The following is a 9,285-nucleotide window of genomic DNA, read 5'->3' on the forward strand; positions in this document are numbered from 1 at the left end:
CTTATGAAAATATCCTCCAGTTGCTCTGGTTCCTCCAGGCCATGCTTTGGGTGACTCAGCAATATTTGGTGATATCACGGGTCATCTGGATCAAGGATTTGGCCTTAACAATGTCAGTGATCTGGAGGGTGCTGCCACCGTTCTCAGGCTTTGTGGGCCTATCTACCTATTGGAAGCAGCTGGTCAGTGGTGGTTTGTGGTGATGAGAAACATGTGTCTCTCCTCCATAATGGCTTCTTCCCTCAACGATGGCTGCGGAGGCTGGGCTGGAAGCAGGTCTAGTGGTTTTGGGGGGGGGCACTCCCATTCCCAAGATTCTTGGGTTCACAGGGTCATACATTTAAAGCTGACACCTTAGAGACCATCTAGTCTAACCCCCTCTTTTATAGGTGAGGAAATTGAGTCCTAAAGAGGCTATATAACTTCCCCAACGTCACATACACAGAGAAAGGCAGAGCCAGGATTAAAACATAGTTTTTTTTTTACTTCTAATCTGTCACTTTTGATTACACCATTCTGCCTCACAACACTCAGTATACCCCCTTCGGACAATTTCTGACAGTTTCCCTTATGTCTTACTACCCTACCCCCCAGTCCCATACAATCACACCCCACCCCACCACATCGAACCCCCTAAAATGTCAGGGATGGAGTGGTTGTTACTTAGATATGTGAGAATACATATTCCAGGATTAAGAGCTCCTGAAGCCTAATGACCATATCCGCCGGGAGACGAGGCCCTTCCTAAGGAACTATGCCTCTCATAGGCCTACCTAGGGTTGGGATGGCGGGAGGGAGCTAGGTCCTTCATCAGACCTGCAGTTCCTAATGCTGAGCACTGTCTTTCTAGTCAGGCTGAGAGCTCCCCCTAGCACCCAAAGTAGATTTTACACTCAGAAGTATTCAGAACAGGATTTAGGCCTCGGCCCTGAAGGTATGAAGTAACAGCCTCTGAGTGATCCAGAAAGTCTCTAAATTGTAGTCAAGGTGTCAACCAGCACAATTGGAAAGAGTTCTCTATCCCAGTGAAAACACAGGTCCACTCCCCATATGTCAGATTCTGCACTAGGTGCTGAAGATGGAAAAAACAAAAAGTAGTTGCTACCCTCAAGGAACTTACGTTCTACTGGGAATGGAGTAAGTAGGGATACAACATGTAAATAGAAGATCTGGGTTCATATTCTTGGTCCCATAGGTACTTGCTGTGTGACCATGAGTAAGGTCCAATTTCTCTGAACCATAGCTACCGTAGCTAGCTTACTTGTAAAATGGGCCTAATAATTACATGGCTTAATCCACAGGGTCTTTGTTGTATGGCAGGCACCATACAAACTCCAAGGGATTATATATCAAAGTTAGTTATCATATAAATTTGAGTTGCCTTGTGAGTTTGAGTTATTACATTTAGTTATTTGAGTTAAAGAATGATGTTATTGCTTAGTAATAAATTGGGAGTTTAAGGTAGTTTACTCAGTGGTATCTCTGTCACTAATTCAGGTCCTAGAGAAAGATCTCTTTCATCACTCTTGCCTTGTCACTGCCATCATCACCATCACCAAAACCAGTACCCTTATCACCATCCTTACTACCATCAACACCATTACCCTTATCACCACTGTCACCAATACCATTACCCTAGTAACCACCGTCATCATCACCATCAAATACCAACATCATGATACTTATCACAACCATCACCATCCTCATCATCACTATCACCATCCTCATCATTTTTGTTACTATTACTGCAACAATACTAACTTACCACTGTTATCACTATCACTACCACATCCTCACCTCCCTCCATCCTCATCCTGCTGCCACCCTCCTCATCACCTTCACCATCATCAATGCCGTGACCCCTGTTGTTGCTTCGAACCCCACGACCACGATCCTAGTCATGGTTGCCATTGTTGTCACTCTAATCTTGGTGATAGTCGTTTTCACTATGACTGTTGCCAATGCCATCTGTCATCTGTCACTGTCACATATCATCATGTGATTGTTATGACTTTTATCATTGTCACTATTTTCATCTTTATCTTTGTTACTGTCTTCATCACCACCGTCCCTACCCTCACCATTTTCACCATCCTCAGGAAGTGCCTTTCAGAAGTACTCTCTGTGATGAGTGCTGTGTATTGAGAATTGGTCAGACTTTGATCTCACCTTCTGGGACACTTTGCTAGAGACAGGATATCCAGAATGCAGAGAATAAAGCCATAAGTTGTAAGCATAATCCTCTAGAGTATTTACATACGGATTATCCCCTACTTTTCTTTTTTTTTTTTGGTTGTTTTTCCTTTTTTTTTTTTTGGTTGGGCAATGGGGGTTAAGAGACTTGCCCAGGGTCACACAGCTAGTAAGTGTTATGTGTCTGAGGCCAGATTTGAACTCAGGTCCTCCTGAATCCAGGGCCGGTGACCTATCCCCTGTGCCACCTACCTATCCCCTGCTTTTCAATACATATGTTGACAGAGTAGGACAACCTAATAATATCTGACAGATTCTAGTAAAATCCCTTTTGACTGTGGTGTCTGAAATTCCATGGAAGGAAACCGACTCCTCTGAGTTATAGATGAATTTCTCTCCAGGTGTCCTCTCTCAATCAATCAACAAACATTAAGTGTGAATATACAGCTTCTCAGATAAACCATCATTAGTCATTAAAAACTTAGAGAAGATTAGTTTATTTGAGTGCTAGATTGAGCTAACTGAGAACAAAGGGCCCACATGACAGGAAAGGTTTGGATGGGAAGGGTATAGAAATCAGCCTAGGTCACAGGGCATTGTTTGTTATAAATGAGTGCCTTGGGCAGACGAAAGGGATTTGAATGATAGGACCAATGGTGTTAGAGTGACACCCCCAATGGTGGGGGATGTTAGGAGAATGCCAAAAACAAATGTCACCCCACCTCAATTTTGTTGAGGGCTGACCAGAGATCCCATTTCCCCTTTTCTGTGAATCTGGGCAACAGAAACTCATTTTAATTTTATCTTGAAAAGGGGAAGGGTAAATTTGTGCTATAAGAAACAAGCTGTACATTTCATCACTTGTTCCTTCAAAAGCCTAGATCAGACCTGCACAACATATGGCCTGCCAAAGGATTTCGGGGGGCCCGTGAAACATGTAGAGGATGTAAAACAGGCCTGCACAACATACGGCCCAAGAGCCATATGTCGTACAGGCCTGGCCTAGATGATAAAGATATTCTTATAATAGTAACAATATCAGAGAATATTAATATTAATGGCATATTAATAGAGAGGCAATGTAGTACAACGGTTAGATAGCTGGCTTCAGAGTTAGGAAGGTCTGGATTCAATTCCTGCCCCTGACACATATTAGGTTGTTTGACCCTGGGTGAGTTACTTAACCTCTTAGTGTTCTAGGCAGCTCCTAACAAGCAAGTGGCAGGGAAGATGTGGCTACTATGTTGGTAGAGGGGATTTCATGATCCTGAAATTCCTTATACCAATGGAATTTCAGATCCAATCCTTATCCCTAGTGGCAGAATGATAGGCTCTGAAGGAACCCTACAGGCCAATGTTAATAATCCTTTATATTTGTATAGCCGACATTATCCCATTTGAGCCTCATGCCTCTCCAGTAGGCTGTTGAAAGAGTAGTGGTTATTGGCTGATTTTACAGATGAGGAGAATGAGGTTCAGAGAGCTGGTGTCTTGTTTCATGCCACACAGGAGCAGTATTGGGGTAAGAACCCAGATCTTCTGACTGTCATCCCAGTTCATCTACATCACAGAGAATCATAGCCTCTCAGAGTCTGGAGGAAGTTAAGAGACCATCTAATCCAGCCTGAAATTGGAGTCGGGGCCCTCTCTGTAACATTCTGGTTAAACAGATGTTTGCCTTAAGACCTCCAGCGATGGGCCACCTACTCCTTCCCATTCTTCCAGTTTTATCTCAGGAAATCCACCTGAGAAAGGCTGGGGTTCTTTGTAATCTGCTATTGTTCATAGAAGTAACTGTGGTAGTGTGCAAAAACCAATGCATTTGGAGTCAGAGGAGGTGGGTTTGAATTTTAATTCTGCTCCTTATTAGCCGAATGATTGAGTAAATCATTTTCCCTCTTTGGACCTCAGCTTCCTCATCTGTAAAATGGGAGAGTTAGACTTGGACGATCTCTAAGGTTCCTTCCAAACTCTAAATGTGTGCGCTTATGCTTACTGTAACAGGCTGTGCCACTGCATCCACTGATACAATGCTGGACCTGGAGTCAGGAAGACTCATCTTCCTGAACTCAAATCTAGCTTCAGATACTTCCTAGCTGTGTGACCTTGGGCAAGTCACTTAACCCTGTTTGTCTCAGTTTCCTCATCTGTAAAAATGAGCTGGAGAAGGAAATGGCAAACCACTCCAGTACCTTTGCCAAGAAAACCCCCAATGGAATCATGAAGAGTCAGATATGACTGAAATAACTCAACAACAACAACAACAACAACCTTACTCACAGGCTTTCTGCGGGGGAAGCAAACCTTGAAGGGCTTTGCAAAGTGAGAGTTATTTATACTGATTCATTCATTGTCTTTGTATCCTGAGTTGCTCTCTCCTCCTGAGTTCTTTTAAGTTGCAATAGCAGAGCCTGGATTTAAACCACATTTCTTCCCAGATAATAATAATGATAATAATATATACAATAACTAGTATTTATAAAACACTATGATTTGCAAAGAATTTTACAAATACAACCTCATGTTTTCTGCACAGTTCTTTGAAGTAGGTGCTATTATTATCTGCATTTCATAGATGAGGAAACTGAAGTGACTTACCCAGGGTCACTCAGCTATGAAGCATCTGAGGAAGCATTGGAACTCTGATCTTCATGACTCCAGGGCCAGCACTCTATCCATTGTATGACCTTGCAGCCTGTTGGCACCACTTTTAGGCCAGAGCTGTGACTTCATTGAATTGGGATAATCCCATTATAGAAACTCCTTCCATCATGCAGGTCAGCTACTGATCTGCAGTTTGGTCTTTGAGTTGTCTGGAACAAATGAGACGGTAAGAAACTTGTCTGTGTGGGGCAGCTAGGTGGAGCAGTGGATAAAGCACCGCCCTTGGATTCGGGAGGACCTGAGTTCAAATCCGACCTCAGACACATAACACTTACTAGCTGTGTGACCCTGGGCAAGTCTCTTAACCCCATTGCCTAGCCAAAAAAACAAAAACAAAACAAACAAAAAAAAAGAAACTTGCCTGTGGTCAAACATGAAGGACATATGTCAGAGGCTAGACTTGAGCCTAGGTCTTCCTGACTCCATTATGAGCCCTAAAGTCATTCCAGCAAGGCACCTTTTTCTACTAATAAACACCTAAGTGTGAGTGAACTTTTCAGATTTTTCCATCAACAGAGAAGGGAAAGGAGCAATGTCAGCTCTCTCTTTGGGTCACTCTTGAATACTGAGGCAGCCCCTGGTTTAACAGTGCTTAGTTACTAGCCTGCCTGTCTCTTTAAACCTCTGCATTTCTCCATCCCTGCTGTTCCATGTTATTGGGAAGGGGCTGCTGAGAGGCAGTTGTGATAGAAAAAAAACAGTTGAATGAAGAGTCAGATGCCCTTCTTTGAATATTGACCCTGCTGCTTACTGGCTATGTGTGTGACATTATGATGGTCATTTTTATCTGTCTGGGCTTCGTTTTTCTCACCAGTAAAACAAGAGGGTTGGACTGGATGATGTCCTAGTTCCTTCCTATTTCCAAGTCTGTAACACTATTTTCTCCAGGAGTGAGGCATCTTTTCTTTTCTCTCAGGCTCTTCTGGGGATCCCCAGAACTCTCCCTAGTCCAGATAAAGTGGTGGTAGTGGGGGTGTGATGCCTCAATCCTCGAAGAGGTGTGTTCTGCCATAGGCTACTCCTTTCATCAATTAGTCAGTCAACAAGTATTTATAATTATGTGCCTACCCTGTGCTAAGCACTCCGTTAAGGATTGGGGATTGAGTTGAGTTGTCATTTTGGTTGTATCTGACTCTCTGTGATCCCATCTGGGGTTTTCTTGGCAAAAATACTGGAGTAGTTTGGCATTTCCCTCCTCAGCTCATTTTAACAGATGAGAAATTGAGGCAAACAGGGTCACACAGCTAGTAAGTGTCTGAGGCCATATTTGATCTCAAAAAGATAAGTCTTTCTGGTTCTCTCCCTACCTCACCCCGAACCCCAGTCAAAACAGAATAAGTTGAATCCTTCCTTCATATGACAACTCTTCATATACTTGAAAAGGAAGAGCATGCCAAACATGGTAGCCCATGCTTGTGGTCCCTGCTGGTGCAGCTTCCTGCTGGTAGGGAGGTGAAGAGTGGTGGATCACTTGAGTTTGGGAGTTCTAAGTTGCAGTCAGTTAAGCCAATCAGGTAGCCATACTAAGTGAAAAAGAAAAAGAAAAGAAGAAAGAAAGAAAGAAAACAAAACAAAAGGAGAAGTATGTAGATACTTTAGGTACTTGAAGACAATTATTCTATCTGCTCTGGTTCTTTTTTTCTTCAGGTTAAACATTTCTTCAATTGATCTTCATATAGTATTGGTCCAAAGCCCTTCACTATCCTGGTTACCTTCCTCAACACATTCTCCAATATATCAATGTTTTTCTTAATCTGGAATCCAAAAATGAATACAATACTCCACATGTGATCTGAATAGTGTCGAGAACAGTGGGACTCCTCATTTCCTGATTCTTGAAGATAAATCTCTCTTAATTCAGCTAAAGATCCAGTTAACTTCTTTAATCATCACATCACTGCTGACATATTGAGTTTGCAGACCACTAGAATCTCCAGTAAGGTATCTAACCATGCCTTTATCATCTTATATTTGTGATATTGGTTTATTTTATTCAAAAGTAAGACTAATTTACATATGTCCATCTTAATTAGATTTATCCTAAATGCTCTAGTCTGCCAAGATCTTGGATCCTGGTTCTGTCATCTACTGTGTTAGCTATTTCTCACAGCTTGGTACCATCTTCAAATTTGATGAGAAAGCGATTCATGCCCTTATGCAAGCCAGTGATGAAAATGTGAAATAGACCAGGGCCACACACAGATCCCTGGGGAACTCTGCTGGAGACTCTTGCCATATTGACATTGAATCATTAGCAACTACTCATTTGGTCTGAATCCAAATATTTCTGAATCTAATTGTATCATAATCTAGTCTCCATCTCTCCATCAGCTGTAGCCTGATTGATGCTCCCCTCCCCCACATAAAACCCCTAACCCTCAAAACAACTTCCTTTGACTTTTCTTCCCTAGCCTCTCATTCACTGCTAATCTTCTTGAATATATTATTTACACCCCAAGCTTTAGAGTGTTTGGCTTTGAATAACCAATCACATGTTGGGTAAAAGGAGTGCATTGAAAATGACCATCAAAGTCACATTCTGAATTCACTTGATGTTGTTATCAATCCTCAGAACACTGTTGAGCATCTAAATCAGATTGATAATTACTCTGGAGAGTTTGGTCTAACCGTCCACACAAGAAAAAACAAGTAGATGAAGAGCATCTTTTGTGAAGATTATGGTCCATTGGCACATATGTCTTGGACAAACATTGCACATGGATATTGAATTGGGCCCCAAATACAAATAGTAGATTGCAGGCAAGCTGGATTACTTTCAGGAAATTATTAAAGTGCTTTTAATGACCTCAAGCTTCTCCTTGAAACATAATCCCATTTTTTAAAGCATATTTAAAAATTTTCCAGTGATGTTATGTGTCTGTTAAGTATGGAACATTACAGTTTACAAAGAATTTTAAGATTTGTCACCCAATGGGCAATGGAGAGATATGTGCTGGGTATGAATAGACTACAACTTATTACCCATGAAGAAGCACTCAGGAGAAGCCACACTAATACTAGCATCGAAGAAACATGCCCAGAAAAGGAGTAAGCTGGTCATATAGTAAGAGAAAGAGATGATAGATAAACATTCTCTTTCCTTCATTGGTACTCATAAAATGTTATGAGATCTTGGGGACAGCCCCTACAATGTTGGAAGAATGCTCTGTGGAAGATTTATGGAAAGACACGGACAAGAGTCTGTGAGATGAGGCAATGTGGCTAGATGTGAGCTGAACTGTTGAAGAAAGTAACCACTGAGGAGATCACAGGCCCATTGAAAAATCAAAGTATCATTTGACTTCATATTTAATAATTTTAAAAATTCCATATGGAGTTGTCTCAAGTTTTATAGTGCAAGTCAGTGTAGCATAGTGGATAGAAGGCTGACTTTGATGTCAAGAAGACAAGTTCAAGTCATGCTCTGACACATAATAGCCACCTGACCATGGGCAAGTCACTTAATCTTTTATTGCCTCAGGCAACTCTCTAATGCCATAGGTCACAGATGAATTGCCAGTCCTCTCTGGTGGACGGAATTTCAGTACCAAGAGCTGTTCATAGTAATAAAATCATAAACCTGTCCCTCTTACCCTGCAAAACAAAACACTAAGCTTCACAAAATCAAATAATTGTACTTTGTTAACAAGTGGAATTTCTATTTTCTCATCATTTTTGGAGTTTTTCAAGCATCAATGAAAGCTTCCCTCTCTGGTCTTCTATTTCTTCCTTTCCTAGTTTTTTTTTTCCTTTTTTTTTTTAGTTTCTAGGAATTGTATTATTTTCTGTTTCACCTGGATAATTCTATGTTCTCTGATGAAGAGGCAAATTCAAGAACTCAGAATAACTCAGGGACCTTTTCTTCTAATATACAGCCTTCAATTTACCTAGAATGATTTTTGCCCAAGCATATGCTGCTTCATCCTATCTCCAGGCTTTGGTTCATGTTATTTTCTCAGAATATATACTCCAATTTTCTCTTTTGCTCTAATTCTTACTCAGCCTTTAGAACCCAGTCCACTTTTTCTGTGAAATTCTCCCTGATCCTCCATCCCCATAAGAAATGATCCCTCCCTTCTCTGGATGCCCATGGCATTTAAAGAATGTACTCCTCCTAGGCACTTTGTATCAGTGTCTTTGAACTTAGATGTTTCATTCAATTCAATTAAACAACCTTGTAGTATGTACCTTCATTGAACAGCAGTACCCTGGGTTGATAATAGGGAACATATAAGGATAGATGAGACAAAGTTTCTGTCCTCATGTAGCTTATAATCTAGTAAAGGAAACAAGATGCTACACATAATGCACTCTCATAAAACCAATCTACCAACCGACCAATCAACAAACAGTATTAAATGCCTACTATGTGTCAGGCACTATGCTTTGCTATGGTGATCCAAAGGGGAAAAAGAAATGAAACAAAGC

This window comes from Vombatus ursinus, unplaced genomic scaffold (genome assembly GCF_900497805.2).
Source record: "Vombatus ursinus unplaced genomic scaffold, bare-nosed wombat genome assembly UNPS02014798.1, whole genome shotgun sequence".
Classification (NCBI taxonomy): Eukaryota; Metazoa; Chordata; class Mammalia; order Diprotodontia; family Vombatidae; genus Vombatus; species Vombatus ursinus.